This window comes from Lagopus muta, chromosome 4 (assembly GCF_023343835.1).
Source record: "Lagopus muta isolate bLagMut1 chromosome 4, bLagMut1 primary, whole genome shotgun sequence".
In the NCBI taxonomy this organism is placed as follows: Eukaryota; Metazoa; Chordata; class Aves; order Galliformes; family Phasianidae; genus Lagopus; species Lagopus muta.
Window position 1 is genome coordinate 55,685,530 of NC_064436.1, and position 19,462 is coordinate 55,704,991.

A 19,462-nucleotide genomic window follows, 5' to 3' on the forward strand; every position below is an offset into this window, starting at 1 on the left:
ACTGTGCTCACTTCCACTGTTTAGTCTCCATAAATGTTCAGAAAGTTTTGATAAAGTCAGTGGATGCAATGTTTTTCCACATGAATGAAATCAATGACACACCTCCATGTCAGACACAATTTTGTCAGATTGCCCCTCTGCTGCCACAACAAAATGGCAACAAAATGTAACAGAATATTGATGGGAAGGTTCAACCTCTACTGCCATGCCACCAACATCCACTTTTGATGTTGCGGGGCCAATGTAATAAAATAGGAAGCATTACTTTCACAACAGCCTTCATATATCATTCAAGATTGATGAGTTAATTAAGCTGAATGTTTCCAGTTTCCAGTATTTTAGCTTTAGTGGAACATAGTCTGTGGGACTTATAAATCTATTGACTTTTTTTTCTTAATAACAGGTGGGTTTTTTGTTTGTTTGTTTGTTTATTTTGTGTTTCTTTGGTTTTTTTTTTATTTGTTTGTTTTTGGTTTTTTTGACAGATATATGCAGTAGAGACTGCAATGGCACTTATTCCACCTGAAATTTAGAAACTTTGTTATAAATTTTACCATTTTTTTTTCATAGTACCATACATTAGTACCATAACCCTGTGGTGGAAACATAAGGAGTTAACAAGCAATAAGGAAGAACAAATTTCCACATACATATTTTTCTTTCTAACGTTTAAAGGCTACTACAAAGGTTTATCCTGAGATATTCACCAGCTGAAAATATTCTGTTTTAATTTCTAAAACTTTAGGTTCATTTTCCAGCTACTCTGCTTCACCTAGGTCATGCCATGTATGTAGGTGAATATAATCACAATTCTGTAATTCTGCAGCCTAATTCAACTCTGCTTAGTGAAACCAAACATTTTCCACCTGACCTCACTCCTGAACTCTTCTACTGCATTTAACTTCTAGCTTGGTAAAGTACATTTCCCTTCTGTATTTCCATATCTGACCATATTCCAAGTTTTGCAAGAGCTACACAGAAGTGGTTATTTCCTTTCTCTCCTATTTATATGTATATCCTATGTATATCTCTGTGTTGCTTGTCCCATGTGTGCCATCATCATGTATTGACCCACATCCCTCTACACATCTTGCACTCTGAAGGAAGGCAAGTGACTGGTAAAGAACCAACACAGGTTTTCCTCTTTGGAGTATTCTGCTTTCCCATTTATTTCCATTTTTAATTTCTTTTTCTGTCAAAGAGATTGAATGTACACAGCGTGAAGCAGTAGTTCTTCCTGTTAGGAAAGGCTGAAGTATTTTTCAAATGTATGTTCTGGGTTCATTTTGTGCCTGTTTTAGGAAAGTGAAGTTACAGTTGTGGAAGGAACCAATTACTTAACTGTTAGGTATATGTCTAATTTCTCTCAGTGCTGTCTAATTTCTCTCAGTGCTACTGAAAAAATGTTGAACACTAACTACTTAGTATACTGGTATTACTTTAAATTGTCTTAGAAATCAAAATTGGTTAAAAAATAAGACATTCTTTAACATACTGTACACTCTCTCTGCTTTCATATTATTTGGTTGAGCAGTTCTGAAATAACTATAGCCTTGTTTACCAGCGTGTTTGTTGTCATTTTGTCTGCACTAAACTTGGCACTGAATTACTCATCTATGTACTGAAAAAATTCCTCTGATGATTAAAGGATAATCAAATTGTCAGAGATCAGTAAAAAAAAAAAAAAAAATCAGTAAATTAATGTGAGCATTTCCTATTTGAATTCTCTAGTTCTTCAAGTCCTGTTCTTAAAACAAGAATGACTTTATGGGAAAAGTGCTAGAAGACTGATTAGAATTTAAATATATGAATATATGAAAAGTTCTCTTCATTGTAGCATGCTTAGAAAACTGGTTGGTACAAAATATGCATTCCATCTCACTGGCATGTTTTTCATGTCTGCTTTTCCTCTCCTTCCTTTGCTTTTCTTTGCCTTCCCTTATGTCTCTCCTTATAATCTTATTTATTTATTTTAACCGTTTTTATTGAATTAGATATGTCTCCAGATGAGACTTTCTTTTTCCTTTTTTATATGTGTTTTGAGGAGTAGCAAAAATAGAAGCTGTCATAATTTTTGTAGAAATATTGAGATTAGAGAAAGAAGGAAGGGAGGAAGGGAGAGAGGAAGAAAGGATTTTTTTCTTAATATCTTTGATATGCCAAAAACATTTGTTGACATGAAAATTTGTTTCCACTTAAACACACAAACAGTATTTAAACACAGAACAGTATTTCTAAGGTAAGACCAGTGCTGAGCTCTGCAGTTAAGTCAAAGATATAGATGTAATAAAAGGTAACTGATTTTTAACTGGAAAAATGTCTGAGGCATGGATGCTGAAAATATCCACTCGTATTCTCCATCTTTTCCTTTGACCTCCATTGAAAAATGGCATCCCTTCAAAGTGTGCATTATTCTACTTTGAAGTTGCACCTGGAACTGAATATGGAATAGAAGGGATAATGAAGTATTAACCATCCAGTTATTCATGATCCTCTTGTAAATAACTTTTCCTTACAAGTTATACAAATGCTTTTTAGTCAAGCAGAAACTGTTAGTATAGAAGTTTACAATATTTACCCATGGAAAGAAAGTACAGAATTCCTTTAGAAGAATTAAACAAATCCTTTAGAAGAATTAAACAAGCTTAACTGTGAAGAAGATTTTCATGATCATGGCTAATTAGTTTATTATTTCATACTGTAAAAGGAAACCTGATGTGAACTGCTTTTTCTCTGTACTAATGTCATTGAATTGTCTCAGATTATATAGGTAGTCAAGGGAACTCGCTTTTTGCTTGAATATATTCTTTATGTTAAGTTTTGTTGGGGAATTGGTGAATTCATTTCATTTAATATTTTTCCTTTGGAGTATTTTATTCCCACCATTATTGTTAGATTTTAATCAGACTTTGAATTAATGTACAAGGAATTAAATGTACAAAAAGGAAAGATAATATATATGCTTTATACTGTAACTCCACTTCCTCCTTATTTTCATGCATGGTGTATATCCATTAGGCTTTGCTACTTCTAGTATAAATTAAGCCTCTTTATTCCATGTAGCATGGACCAATAAATGTTTTATGATAAGCAACTAAAATTAACATGCTTAATTTTGTCATTTTTTTAGATTGCATATTTCTGCAACATTTTGAAAGTAAGTAGAACAAATTATGGAAATATAGAATGGTACGGGTTGGAAAGGTCCTTAAAGATCACCCAGTTGCAACCCTTATGCAGTGGTTCCAACTACAAAATATTAGCTGATACTAAATCAGCCAAAAAAAATTCACAGCAAATATAGCTATAATTCTTTCCTAGTTCAATAGATATAACTCAGTAGAAAAACATGGAAAAAGACAATTACGTGTGTTTTCCATGAAAATGGACATTTTTATTACTTCACCTTTTAAGTCTGAGGCTGCTGTAGGATATAGGAGCTCAGCATCCTTTTAAGAACTTTTTGCCTGCAAAGTTAGCTTTTTCTGGCTCTTGTGACTGAAGAGCCAAAAGAGAGTGAATGGCACTGTCTGTAGCTAATTCTAGTAGTAAGGATTGGTGAAAGCCATCTTCTTTAAACACTTGCTCTCTTTAGAGACTTTCCAAGTGTATTGCATATTTGATGCATATGATGTTTCAGAAAAAAAAAAAAAGTGGAGATAGTAAGTGCAAGATGGATGGGCACACTGGCAAGAGGTCTTTTTACCAAGCATTTTTCTTCCTTTTTTTTTTTTTTTTTTTTTTTTTTTTGTCTAATGATGGCTCATAATGGCCTTTATTTAGAAAGAAATTCTGTCAACTGCATTACAACTTTCAGTCTCTTACCTCTGTTTTTAACTATTCCGTGGATAGTATTTGCCAAGATCCACCATAATGACATAGAAGTGTAAAGATTTCTGAGTACCAAAAGGTTGTGCATCTTGGGTTAATTTATTCTAAATGATTGCAAACCCAGTCCTATGGCTGGAATTATTGTTTTCTGCTTCTTTTATTCAGAAAGAAATCTGATCCTCTGGGAAAAAAAGAATGAAACAACACTGTAGAACTGAGAGTGATTATGCATGGAAGAAAGAAGTAATGAGAGACATCCAGATGCAATTTAGAAGTCAATATCTTGTAGACAAACAGCACTGTCTGTAGAAAAAACAGGATATCAAAAGCTGATGCTAAAAAGTATTATTTCTTAGAGCATCTGGAAAAATATACTAAATTTAGAAAGTGGGGAAATTTAGAAAGTGGGGAAATACATTGTAAATCTTGCCCAGGATTCTCTGTCAAATAATGCTGCTAAGACTGATCTGCTGTGACCCTGATGTCACATTTACTCATTGGCTGCATAATGTCTTTCTGAGTTAGCAAGATGGTTAATGCCAAACCTGATCAATAAGGTGATAGATACTTCTTCAGGTAGATATTTTGTCAAAAAGTATTCAGTGTATTTTTGTTATAAAAATGAGGGTTGAGGAGAAGTAATAGGCAATCATAAAATGTGCTTAACAGAGACTCAAAAATAACTTTGAAATGTAATATGCCTCATGGAGACAAAATAATATTATTATTTTTGAAAACCAGTTATGATATTCATTAGATATACAATGGACTACATGAAAAGGAAACAATGAACACAGGAATACTTGATATTCCAGTGAGCTATTCCAATTATACTAAATTGCTTACAATAAACCTTTATAATGTGGCAGGTAATTTATCCATTATAAGCACAGGAAGTAAAGAAAGCCTTCTTCTGAAAATCTTGTACAGTTTTTCATCTTCAGTTCTTCCAGATCTGTACTGAATATATTTTACCAAGTACTGTCTGATGATTCCAAAAAGCAAAATAATATTTTGCCTATTAGAATTCTGTAGAAGTTGAGACGTTTTTTTAATCTGAAAGGATGTAATGACTATTGCAAAAAGTACTTATGTGTGTTTTTTATACTCTTCTGTGTTCACACTATCGCAGATCCACATAATATCTGTAAGTCCAGATTGATCCATAGATCAATGTAGAAACTTTCATGGGCATTTAGAATTTAGTCTTCTTTAGTTGACAAAATAACTATCTCCTATTTGAAAGAAAGTATGTGAGTAAACTAAATATGGTGAAGTAGACAGGGAATTAGCCTACTTTCTTGTTTGGGAAGGCATGCTAATCTGTAAGATTGCAGAAATTAGACAACATGTAAAAAAGAAACCAGTTATAGTTCCTCATTTGTGCAACTTAATAAACGTGAAACTCATGTTTCTTATCATAAACATCATTGAGCTATTTTATACATCATTATATAAACTTAGTCAATGTACATCTGAAAATTTGACATAAAATTATAAAAATCTCAAGACATGATAGGAAGGAATTACTGTGATTTTATGAAGAGGTTGAGACAGAATGCTCATTAACCACAAGGTTCAGTCTAATGTCAAGCAATTTCTAATCTTCTCCTATTGCCAAATAAAAGAAACATATATATATATTATTTGCAGACAATAACTGTATCGATAGATTTAAATGAATATTGCATCAGATGTACATTTTAAAAAGACATTTTACATAGCATACATATGCCTGCAAGTTTCACTTATAGAAAAATAATAACAATAGTTTTCAACCTGTGGAGAAAGACTTATAATAACATTGGTGTGAGTAACATGGGTGCTGGCAATATACTGGCCATCCAACCACCAAGTTTTAAAACAAATCATTTTGGTTTAGTTACTGTCTAAAGAAACACTGTAATGTCATGAAGTTCAAGTGCTCTATAACAAGATGCCTGGGGTGCAACCCTGAACCCACTGAGATCAACAGGAATTTTGTTCTTAACTTCAGTGGTTTGAGCTTCTATTTGTTTATGTGTTAGAACAGAAACTGGAAGCAAAATCTCAATCTCATTTGGGAATCATATCTGATATTACAAGCCTAAGAAATGACTCAACTAAATATGGGGAGGGGGGGGAAGCTATGTAAGCTGCAAGACCCAACAATCTAAACACTAATGATTTTGCTTAGTTTTTTTCCAGCCTCTGTGCTATGTTCAAGTAGCAGAAATACAAGTAATTTATTTCTAAATAGATCCAGTGAGAATATTAGCCTCTTATGGTGATTACTGCTGTAGATGTTGATTTCCTGCACTGATATTATGCTAATATTTTCTCTCCAGTATTCAAAATGTATTGTAATAATGTGAGTAAAAATCTCAACTTTTCACAACACTCTTTGTAAGAAACAATAGACAGATCCCTGAAGGCACAGCTGAAATTTACATATGGATTGAAGGTACTTATTGACTGGTATTTATGTTATCTGAAAACCCATGGTAGAACCATGTCCTCAAAACTGTGGAAATGAATATTTTATTTGGACTGTATAGATTTAAAAATTCAACACTAAGGTTTTATTTTAAAGGGTTTAGATATTAGTATTCATATTCCATTAATAGAACATAGTATTTACATAATAGTATTTCATTTAAAAAATAATAATAATAAAAAAATCTGCTCCATGTGAAGCATATTTCTCTGCAGAGAAAGACATACCACAAGGGATATATGTCTGATGCCTTGCACTATGAAGCAGTTTTTTATGGAGATAAATCAGCCTAAGAAAACAAAGTTAAAAAAAAAAAAAATCAAAAGGGAAAAGAGAGAAAGTATTAAGACCAGATAAGTACAAAAATACAAGAGTTAACTGAATAAACATTATGAAAACAAAATATGGCCAAGGGAATAGTAAGGAAGTAGCATAAATACTTCAAAGGAAGTCTTATTTTCATGAAAAACAATAGTATGATTAGTCTCAGTTTTCTAGCCTAAAGGTATTTTTTAAAATTCTTGTGTACATTATTCATATTCTTAGCATAAAAAGCCATGTTGGCTCCATTACACTGGTAGTAGGATAGCAACAGAAAGAGCTGCTTTGCTCCTGCTTTGCATTCTTTCATTAAAGTGGTCTCAAATGGTAAAGTGGCAATGGAATTTGGCACTCAAGTGTCTACCTTCGGTCTCACAGCTAGAATTTGATTCCCAGCATTCACTGTATCTTTTGAAAATGATGAGTCAGACAGACGCTGGCAGACTTCCAGATCTTGGTTGCATGTGTGAAAGGACACTGCTTTTCTTTTAAAGAAGGGAAACAGAGAAAGAAAAAAAAAAAAATCCCAGATGAGCAGTCATAGTTCCGTGCCTAGAGAGAAGAAGGAGGAACTAAATTTGCATTAGAAACCCCTGCACCCAATTAGGGAGTATAGGAATGTACAGTAGTCATAAGAAGACATCTCTTGCATTTCCAATTCTCAACATGAAAAGTAGAAACAGAGTGCAAAGGAATACTTACGTTTTATTTTTGTTTCAAAGCAAAGGTTTTAGTAAGGTTGAAAACAATGTTTGGTGGTGTTTTCTTGTTTGCTTTGTTTTGTTTTGTTTTTTCTACAAAAAAAAAAGTTGCATAATATATAGTAAAATGCATATATATAGCTTGAAGTACATACAACTGATTTTTACCTTTTTTCTGACTGTGTGTTTTGACACATTTTTCATCATTTAATGATAGGAGCCTATAGAGATCTTATCACAAGGAGAAACAAAGGCAATGCTGATGATTTAAAGCTACCAGTACTGCCAGAACTGCTTTGCCTCGAAAACAGAGGATTGAGGTGTTGACCCTGGGTTCAACAGCTGTCGCAAATTCAAGAAAAGTCAGATATGATATTTTTCATTCAAACCAAAGCCACTAATTTGCAATCAGCTAGAAGGGTTAAAGGATTTGGACTCATGCCACGCACAAGAGTGACCTCTTCTGGGTGAGGACAGAACTTTAAAAAATTCTCCCCTTACTTTTCAATTTCAATTTTTCAGTCAAGTCATTCCCATCTGAAAATAAGCATCCTAAACTCCATTTCCTAGAACTGACTTTATTCATAAAAAAGAGGAAATTCCAAATGTGGTTGTAATTTAATCTATTTATTTTCTCATTCTTTAGTATGCCATGATTTATCTGGTATGTTCTGAGTTACTCTGACAAAAGACTATCTGGCTCTATGATTTCTACTTTTAAAACTGAAAAAGATAAAAGTGAAAATCCATAAGCAAAACTGTGTTGGATTGTCAACTGTATTTGCAGATACAACTACTACAATCAAATATGTACTAATGTAAATTCCCTACAGTGATTAAAAGGAAGATCATTTTGTCCCTAAATGCTGCCGTCTGTGTCTGGAAAATATGGCAGGAGAATGTCCCCAAAGGGCAGGACAGGTCAAATTGGGCTGGATGAGCATCCAGGAGATTAGACCACAAAATAACTGAAATCCCAATCAGCACATAGATCAATGGAGTTTTTCAATCAGACTGAGCAACATCACAATTCATCCCTGAGTCTTTTGACAATTTGTTCATTTTTAAAACAATTCTGATAGTACAATATTGCATAAGCTAAAAATTTATTTAATTTATTCAGATTTACTTAGCACAAATATTTTAAAAGTTTTTTGCAAAGGAGAAATATGAATAAACATGTAAGTAATCAGTTTCAAATCATTTTGAAAACTGACTGCTTTTGCTATTCAGATGAGAATACAGTTAAAAATTCTAAATTATGTTTCTTGGTTACCATAAGACACTCAACAAAATATAAAATATATAAAGTGCTGCTTAAATATTTTCAGTGCAAGGGCTGAGGGCTCAAATATTGTGGCTGTTACAACAGATGAAGCTCCATCTGTGGTTGGTAGTAACGCATGTTTAATTTAGTATAATGTTAAAGTCATTCTCTGGTTGATGGAGTTTCAATCTATCAGGCACTAAAAGACAGCCTTTTATATAATATAATGCTAAAAATTTTGTCTTGGGGATGATGAAGCCTGTGAATGACCTTACTGGAAGACCTTGCCATCAGTACTTAGATCCTTAATTTCTGAGATACTGATCCATTTTGTGGCTTCATCAGTTCTTTATCCTTGATTTATTTTTGAGATAATCTTTATAAAAATACCTGTGCTTATGTCAGAAGGGAAAACAGAATATTACTGTACATTCTGGACAAATATTTTGATTATTTTTGGAATTTTATTCAATACTTCTTTTTGAAACTTAAAATCTAATTTAAAAGGGTAATCTATCATTTGGAAATATCTGTGCTATTTTGTTTGCTGAGGGTTTGAAATTCTGCTTGAGGCAAAGCACTATTTCTCTTCCCTCCCACCAGAATTGAATACTAATGAGAGAAGCCACTGAAGATACCTGAATTTCCAATAGATATCAAAGGACAAGTTTGAGTTTAGATTCCAAAAGAAGGTTTGCGCTTTACATACGTTGATAATTCATTGCTGTGAACTCCAGCCCAACTTGTACACAGATATCGAGGCTGTCTCAATGCTTAAGCTTAATGCTTATTAGCTTATTTCATCTGGGGTTTCTCTTTGTGGTTGAGGAGGAGGAGGAGGTTTGAAAATATAGGGAGAATTGGTCACTGAGACCTGAAATACATTATTTTATTGAGGAAACATCTGGAAAACTTAGATACTTTCATGCACAATGCTGGTAACATCAAAAAAACACTCACTCCAATCATATTCATATACAATTGGGAAGTCACTGGAAAAATTTTCATTACAATTTCTAAAGTTCTCTGGCTGTTAAGAAAAACATTGCCACACAGCCATTGGCAGCTCCAGGTAGACATGTTAGACCCCCGTACAATTCAAGCGTCTAGGAACCTCACAGCTACTACGTGAAATGGGCAATTTCCAGGATACTTCTATTGAGGAGGAGGGCTTTTTTTAAAGGCTTTGCTTTTTGATGAAAATATTGAGCATGGTTGGACAAAAGAAAAACAATTCAGTTGCCAAACTGTAGTCTTGCAAATTCAATGATCATTGCCCAATTCTTCTGTTTCTTGAGGAGAGACAGGTATGCCACCACTGATGGCAGCTTTTTGCTTCATTTTCTCATGTGAATTAATTTGTCAAGTCTGATGCTAAGGAGTAAGTTATAGGTGAGACAGGTGTATAGGTGTAGCTTTTAAAAGCAAATAATAGGCTGGAAACAATGTATTCTTTTTTGGATATTCAATTCCTGAAATCCTAGGGACCCCTCCATGTTCAAGGGCTAAATAAAATTTTTCGCATATGTTTCAAAAAGTATTTGGTGATGCAGCTGTGCCTTTTGTTGTCTGATTTTGATGTATGGAGGAAATACTGTACAAAATACAGGACATCACAGAATTCATTAAACTTGTAGAAATTTTGTTTTTCTTCAGACTTTGCTATCTAGCAGCTTGTGTTGCAGTTTTAATGCAAAAAAAAAGAACTACCATATTTAATGTAATATTTTAATTTTAAAATACCTAATGCACACAAGAAGCTGGGAGGCATGCAACTGCATCTTCAAAGCTCAGTGGCATTTGTGTCACAGTACAGGTGCCTTTACAGGCAAAATTTAGAACTTTCACAGAGATTTACAAGAAACTTGTCTCTCTTTACAAGATCTAGAGTATTAGACAATTCACATTTCATTCATGAAGGGAGAATAGGTTCTCAGGGATTGGGTATAAGACACTGTCAGGAAACATTTCCTTCCTAACTCTTTTTTTCTGCAATTTACATTTTGTCTCACCTCCTCTTTCTGAATGCAAAATTGCCTAGTAAATCATGATAGATAAGAAAACACTGAACTCTCTTAAATAAGGCAACATTGCCTTTTAGTCTTTTTAGACGAGACACTATGCCTTCTCTTTACAAGGACATGCCCTTTGCTTCCTTATTCCAGGCTTGATAGTGCTAAAGCCAATGTCAAAAGCTTTTTCAGTCTACAAAGAGAGTAGACATCTGTTAATCTGATGTTGTGAAGTCAACAAAGGCTACAAGAGGCACAGAGTTAAGTTAAAAGTCACATTCAAATACACTCCAATTATATATGTACAAGCTTCTACTTGCTATCTACAATTAGATAGCTTTCTTTCTGTTGTCACACCACATCTTTCCTTTACAGACAAATATGCCTAATATCTCCAAACTTCTGTTGGGAGTCCAGTGATCAGCAGAGAATCATCTGCCTGAGGAATAAGATTTGGTGAAATCTTCAGAAAAAAATACGTTCATTAAGAATGCATTTCACATTATCATTTTCAAAGACTACTGCTGTTTGTAACTACTACACTAGCACATTTTCTCTCTCAACAATAAATTGAAAATATTTTATTAATATACCCAACCCCATACTTCCCTGTTTTGCCTGTGAGAATCACTGATATGAACAAGTTAAATTTTCCTATCTCCTTTAATTCCCATTTTTAAGATGCTAATGATCAATAAATGCATATCTTCAGCACAATTTAGTTCAGCAAATTAGTTTTAAAATGATTCTACATCCAGTGTAGTTCAAATAGAGTATACCAAAACTAGAGCAGTTCACAAAAGGAATAGGATAAGTCAGTTTTCAGGACTCAGACTAATTAAGATGAAGACATTTAAGTAGCACCATCTCCTCCTACGACAGAAGTGCATTTGGCTTTCAGACATGAGCAGAGAGGCTGATATACTGAAGACTTTTGTTCAAATAATCACAAATTTGTCTTTATTATGCAAATCAGCTGTCCTTTATTTCCCATGCTTCAGACTTCATTGAATTGCATACAGAATAGTTCTATACAGTAAATATTTACAGGTTTCAGACAAGAACTGTTGAAATAAACTCATAAATTTTGTTTACCTAGTGTCTTCCCAGAATTCAGAACAAGAAAATCCCCGGAATTACGAGTGTGAGAGATCCATGATCTGAAGGGAACAGCAGTGTTACCACTTGGCTGAAGCTCATCCCTTGAGCCTTTCATGGTGTATATATATTAAAAAAAAAAAAAAAAAAAGCAAAGGAAAATGACCCAAAGATCTGATACATCAGGATAACAATCTAATCTGTCAAAACCTGCCTATCAACCTAAATTATTTTGCTATTTATCTCTGTGAAAAGAAGTAATTTCTCATTGGGATTCATCAACATTTGTTCCCGTTCTAGGAATTCTCTGCTAGCTAAAATACTCTTTGACAAAGATATGACAAAGATATGTAGATTTTACCTCAAATCTAGATTTTTTTTCTTTTTATCATAGCCAAGAAATACTAGGTCCTATTTAGACTATTATTCTGTTCTTTGTGGTAGTACTACAGAAAGAATTCTAGCTTTCCATTAAGTAAATCAAGTACCTAAAAAGCCAAAGGGATCTGTGATATCTCCTCTCTGAATTACAAAAGACTAAGTAAAATGCTATCTCATATTTAAGATCCCATAAGCGTGTTGAAAACTTTCCCAACAAATACCATTGAACCATTTCACAAAACTGTCAGGAGAGGATTTTACCAGATGTTCCTTTAACTGGGCCCAGGATTTCTATTTCACATAGAATAGGTCTGCAAGCTTTTGAGTTCCTCTGCTAACATTATCACATTATAACCTCAATATATCAGACTGGTCAGTCAGTACTACACACTACCTTAGCTTTCAGAAGGCTGGAAGATCTGCCTGAACCTTTCTGATCAGTTATATGTTATAATAAAGAGAACTGTGGACTCAGGTCATCACCTGACATTCTGGGCAACAGTTTTCAGGTCAGAAGCCAGGTCAGCATCCATTCCTCAGACCTACCCTCCCACAGATGGTTATATCTCACATGCCATAAATCAAGTACAAGAACAAATTTTAATACATCCTGGAAACAAAGAAATATATTTAAAAGGCTTATATCATTATGTCCAGGATTTGTCTTACTCAAAGAAAGGCTTAACCTCCAGCTTCAGATCTATAAGCTACATCATCAATTTAACACCCCTGCCTTTGATTAACTGTTCATATAACAAAGTCAGTTCAGTCACAGGGTCATTGACTTTTCAAGATAAATAAGTGGACTTACAGTCATCTGCCTTTCTAGACCATCCTTTAACACCTTTTTAGAACCTCCTATTATTATTTTGTCCCCCACAGTTCTTACAGAAAATTTTAACAACTCCTCCCTTCCTGTGTCTTGCTAACAAAGCCAGTCAAAAACACAAGTCACTGATGAAGCTACATAGAGTACATCTTAAGTACCTTACTTCAAATATGGTTGTTCATTAAATAGAAAAGACCAATTGTAAGTGGTAATTACTGACCATTCCCAGAGGTCAGATAATTGTGCTCCTCAGACACTCGAGCCCCTCCCATCTTATTTCCACCCCCAGTTCTCTTTATCAGTACTTATCTGCTTCAACCCTCTATCAAGGTTTGAGAAAATATCCAAGAAGTTTTTCAACTGCAAACATACCTAAATTTCTATTTGTTTTGTGGGAATAGAAATATTTGGGCTAGAAACATACTTAAAACCACCAGCCATGGATTTAAGCTGTGCAAGATTTTCTTACAAAATGGGACAACTGTCTTTTTAAAGGCCACAAATCCTGTCTGTAACTTGGATATGGGGGATGATGGGAGGAGATAAATTTATAAGTATTACTTAAACAAGCACTAGAGTGGAAGACAGGTAAGAGCCTGCGGATTTATGGACAGGAGGTTAAGCTGAAAGCACAAACAGAGTAATAGCAAAGTTGAGGGGAATAACAGGATCTGCTGTAAATCAGAAGAAACAGAAAAGAAAAAAGCAATAAGGTTGAAGAAAAAGTATTTGGAGAAGATATAAAAACAAGCTGAGAAGGAAATTGAGACTAAATAGGCATGAACAAGAGGCATGAAACACAGTAGAAAAGGGAGACGAGAATGAATATAAAACTGAATAGAGTAGATATAAAAGTAGAAAGTCACCTGCACATACAATGGAAACAAAAAAAAAAAATAACCGAAGTTGTATTACATTATGTTTATTTGCTTTGTAGTGACAAGTTGAATAATTTGCTCATGAAAAGAAACTAACTTCAGGAATTATTTTAAAAGTGAAATTTTGACATGGTAGACCAGAACAGCTGTTCAAAAGACATTACAGTCCATTGTACAAATTTTTCTTAGTTCAGTGCTTATTGGCTTAATAAAGAGCTCAGCAGGAATCCTTAAAGTCCCCTCTATTAATCTTGCTGTCAGATTGCACAAATTCCAAACCAAAAAAATTATATCCTTAGTCCCCCTACACTTACAGCATGACAAAAATGCAGAGAGCGTCCAATCTATTCTTTCAAAAAGAGAAGGAGGATAAACAGTGAAGATATTGTGCAACGCAGAGGTAACTGGGGAAAAGGAGGCACATTGCTGTGCCTGGCTTCCTCCCATTCCCTTCTCCTTTATCTAAGCTTTATTTTTTCTGATTTTATGTTATGTTCCACAAAACTAGTGTTTTCATCTCTTCTGAAGTGAAACAGATCTGTCCCCCCCTCATATCCCAAAATACAAGTAACTTCACTCATCCCTATGTGCCTCTTTCACCAACATGATTATACAAGGAGATGTACCAAAACAAAAACTAACAGAAATCCTGATGCTTGTTGGTACAATTAGCATCTTTATAAGATTTGCTGCTGGGGGAGAGGAAATAATTTTCCCCTGTGATCAAACCAGTTGTACATTAGCTTCTTCTCAGAACCCATACCAACGCATTCAAGCAGCTTTTGAATGGTACTTCACAGGCAGTGCCCATCTATAAAGCAGTGAGATATGAATCAAGCAGCTAGAGGAAAAAGTTACATGGAAACTCTATGGAATTCTACTAAAATAGATTCATTATCCAGTACATGTAGAAATAGATCCCAAAACATCACTTGTTTCATGTTCTTCTTTCTTAAGCATCATGAATTGCATGACAGTTTTTCTTCCAGATTAGGTAAGCTTTAATTTATCTTTGAAATAGGCTTCAGGCTGGATGACATTTTTGCTAATTGAATTGTAAAGTAGTGTGGACATAACCTCAACAACCACTGTTATGATGGTGTGTTTATTACTCACTCAGATTTATTCAACCTGAGCAACATTCAAGGTGTGGGGAAATATTATAGTCAACATGAAGGTGAAAGCCTAATAGCTTGGTTATCTCAGTACTGGGAATCTGGCTGGCACCAGTTGTGTGTCTGGATAACAACAAAGCCCATCAGTTGGGATCTCACACCAGAGATCAAGCTACTGATGTTGCAATTAACCAAAGACCTAATAGGGAGTTCACCCTATGGAAGTAAATCCTGACAGAAATGCGGGAGAGATATCCCTGTAATGTATGGTACCCAAGTTAAGCAGGTAGTTTCACTATTAAGAGAAGAAAGGTCAAGGGATCTGTCCAAGAAATCCAGTTCCTAGGAATAAAATGGCAAGATGAAGATCTACAGTTTGTTACAGGAGCTTACACAAAATACTTAAACATTCATCTGGTCCTCTTTACATCATACAGGTCATCCATTTATGCAAGCAGATTTTTTTGTTTAACTGGAAAATATTGTCTTTAATTCCATAGGGAAGTTTTTTTTGTTTTGTTTTGTTTTTTAAATCTTTTGACAATACTCTCTGAAGAGTGGTGTGATTGTATCACTTTTGTCTGGCTCATCTTTCCGAAATGGCTTTTACCTACCAGAACTGTTCATGGTGTGTCTGAGTTGTGCATCCGAGGATAAGGCTGAAAGAGTTTTCCACCTGCAGTAAACAGAATATGAATAAAAAGCAACAGACTATTGAATGCTATGTAAATTATTCACAAGATTTAAGATGATTGGTTATGTCTTACATGAATCAATATGGTCTTAATTACACTTGCTAGAAATAAAACACATTTTTTTACTAAAGGATCAAGGAGCCAAATTTGAAGATAGCAGTCTTTTTGCATGTTTCCTGCCTTCTGTCACAACAGATCAATCCATCATTCAATGCATGATGTGCGTTACTCTTTTAACAGTAATGTTAGTTTTCTTTAGGGCACTGTCATAACAAATACACAATAAAGCATAAATGTGATGTCTTTATATCCTTAGCAGCAGAGGTGTGAGATTGCCTACATTAGCAACTGCCCTTGAGCTAAACAAGATGCCTAAAATTTGAGATCTGTAGAAGATTTTTACCATTGTTCTTGGGGTTAAGAATTTGTAGATAACTGATGCCAACATTTACTATGTAGCTTGGTTTTGGGGGATTTTGTTCCACTTCTAAAAGACTGTTTTGACAACATAGATTTGTCTATGGGTAAAATTGTTTGAAGATGGGCAGAATGTAACTTGTCATATTTGAAAACACCTATGAATTCAAGATTATCTCTGAAAGTGTTATTTAAAAAACATTAGGGAATTGACAAGCAGTTACTTGGAGTAAAACAGCACAGTCCTTTCAATGTCAATGCCACACTGATTTATACCATATGAGGATCTGCTCATAATAAGATCTATTTAAAAATTAAATATTTATACAACTAAGATACTACAGAAATTTTAAAAGACTTTTCTTAATCTTGCCAGTAAAATTTTTTTGTGGTTACTACTATGTTTCTATCATGCTGTACTTTCAACTGAGCTATTACCCCCCAGTTTGCTGAAGGCCATTAAATCTCTGTATTTGTGAATGACTGTGTTGGACATATTAGTTTGAATGAAAAGCTTTTTCTTCCTAAAAGCTTTAAAGTTAACAAAAGATAATTACCCTGGAATTAAATATACAAGTGATAAATAGAAGGAAAGGCTTGTTAACAACTAACATCTGAAAAATGAAAATAATTCTCTACCAAAAGAAAAAAAAAAAAAAAAACAAAGCAGGCATTTCAATGCAGTTGGGTCCAGCAGAAAGCTCTTCATAAATCCAATGAGTTCTCTCTCTGAATAGTTCCTGGGAGCCAACTTCTGTAGACTGCTTTTCCCAGACAGTTTTGTTTATTTATTGGCATCTCCCTTTAAGTCAATGGCATATTCTGTTGAAGTCCTTGTATGTAAGCTGAAGATACTTTAATTAAAAGCTGTAAATTAAGGTCATCGTTTTGAGGATTTCTAAGCATAGTCTCATACCCTGGATCATGTACACCTCAAGAAACATGTGATTCAGTAACTTCTGTATTTTGTAAGTTCTTTCTGCTGATCTATAGTCCAGATGTTCCACTAGAAGTTATCTGGAAGCCAATATTCTGTTTGGAAACAATTCTTTAACTACAAAATAATGAGTTGACTCATCCGCCTGGAATAATGAAAATAATTCCCCCCTCCTCCATGAGTACAGCTCAGCTTAGTTCACTGATTTAACAGACAGAAAATGCAAGTTTCCTGAACTTTCATTGTCATCTGATTTCGCAAGTACTTAGTACTCACTGCCTGTTCAGACAGTTGTCCAAGTGTTACTAAAAATGTCTTAAGTTTCTCTACACAGATAAGTATACGAAGTTTGAATTTCAGCTAAAAAAGTTAAAAGATGTTTGAGCACCACTGGAATGTCAGCTGCTTATTCAGTGCTTTTGTTTATAGCAAACATGCATAAGGAGTTTTCCACTGCAGTCTAGGGTACACATTTTCATGCTTGATTTGACTGTAGATGAGCTGCACATCTGGAGATGTTGAGCTTTGATTTTTGTATGAGCTGAATGAGTTGACTAAATGGTCATGCACTTTTAAATGGTCTTTTAGGACAGAATATGTAGTATAGCCACCTTAACAAAATTATAACCGAACACTTCTGCATTCTAGATAAATCTCCCCTTTACAATATAGACTATGATCATTGTTATTCTGAATTTCCAGATGTTTTATTTGGCATGAGTTCATTTCAAAAACTTTTTCAGTACAAATATCGCTAATTTAAACCATCCAAATCCAATAATTATAGATACTTCTGGAATCAGGATGAATTTCCCACAGTAACATCAGTGTGCTCAAACATGCTCACTTACATAGAAAAATAAGTAACTGTTGATCCATAAACACAAAAGTTACAATAAGCCCTGTAAGACCCCCTCCACAGATAAAACAGTAAGCTTTTGAATACAACCACTAAAACTACTATCTAAAGATATCAAACAGAGAAACATTAGAAAATCATGTCTATATATATATATATCCATATTTTTTTTACTATTTTTCCTTATCTTAAATGAAGTAGAGTTCAGGATAAAAGTTGATTAAAAGTGTTTGAAGTGTTATATACAGCAGTACTTTTGGTAAAGGGCATCTTTTGAACATCTTAAAAGATAACTGACGTTTGGTTAACACCTCAAGTACATAGTCAAACATCAATTTGGGGAACATGTATCTACATTTACTGCACTATTATGACATCTTATCCTTAATATTTTTTCCACCAATAATTAATCTATTAAATTATTTTCTGTTACTAAAGAAAGAACGAAAAAATATGCTAACAAAATTGGATGATACATGGATGAATATAAATCTGCGAGAAGCTAATTTTACATTATGGCCACAAAGGTGTATGATTTTTTATGACTTTGAATTATTCATATGTGCACAGAAAAAAACACATCCAGAAGTCTATATATGTTCTGTAGTATGGCTTATCTGATTATAATACTACATTATTTCATAATGACTTTAGTCATTCCCATGCCACAGGAACGTGTCAAATTTCTGAAGTAATGATGAATGGCAACTTCTAAGCTAGTTTTAATGGCCTTAGGAGTCCCTAAGAGTAGCATCTGTTGATGAGACAAGACAATATTTAAAAAAAAAACCCTCAACATGCATCAACCAAATGACGCAGTAGCAGCTAGAAGCATAACAGATTCATTTGCAACAAGACCATGCACAATTAGGCAAATACAAGTTATAAATGAAATGGAGTCTTGGGATTTGTCCTGAAAGATACTGCAGCTGAACTTTGACATAAAACATCCAGGAAAGTATTTCAACAATGCTCACCCAGAAAGAAAAAGCCCTCACCAACCACACTGAGTTATATCCCAGGGAACAGAACCACACCATTCTCTCTGACTTCAGCTGTCATGATTGCTGACTAGGCAACAGGTGTTGTTCCTTAGAGGAAAGAATCAGAGTTCCAAGTAAAAGGGAGAAAAGGAGATTTTGTATGGGAAGTCCAGCTGATGAAGAAAAGACTGTGCAGGTAGGAAGAATTCTCTAGCAAGTACATAACAGCCAGAAGAACTTTTCAAAAGACTAGTATTAAATCTGCACAGGGTATGTGTAATCAATGAATACACAGATGTTATAGCTACAAAATTAACAAGAGAGTTTGGCTGAGTAGGTTATAATAACAAAAGAGAATAGATAGAGTGCTTACCCTTATCCTACACTCACTGCCAAACTCCAAAGGAGGGATCTCCAGAAAGGGATCCTTCCCTACTAGTAGAGTGCTCTTAAATGGGTCTAGGAGATGTGCACCCAGGCTCCACCCCTTCTGGCAGTAGAGGAGAATTGCCATCACCTGTGCTCCCATGGCTGACTCATTGCTTGCCTCAGGTGATCAATCAGAGGTTCAGGCCTTGATTCAACAGTTCCCATACAGGCTAGAAAAAAAATAATGTTTAGAGGAAGATATCTCACTAAGATTGCTTTTGTGTTGCTGGATA

The 19,462-nt window shown here is 34.4% G+C and overlaps 1 long non-coding RNA gene across 1 annotated transcript; it reads right to left on the reverse strand.

The window, feature by feature from the left end:
* Positions 1-14,614: 14,614 nt before the first annotated feature.
* On the reverse strand, positions 14,615-19,254 carry LOC125692125 (uncharacterized). Its single transcript, XR_007376480.1, has 3 exons — positions 19,174-19,254; positions 15,524-15,585; positions 14,615-15,251 (listed from the first exon to the last, which is right to left on the reverse strand). It is a non-coding gene; the product is annotated as an uncharacterized LOC125692125 (long non-coding RNA).
* Between the last annotated feature and the right edge of the window lie 208 nt (positions 19,255-19,462).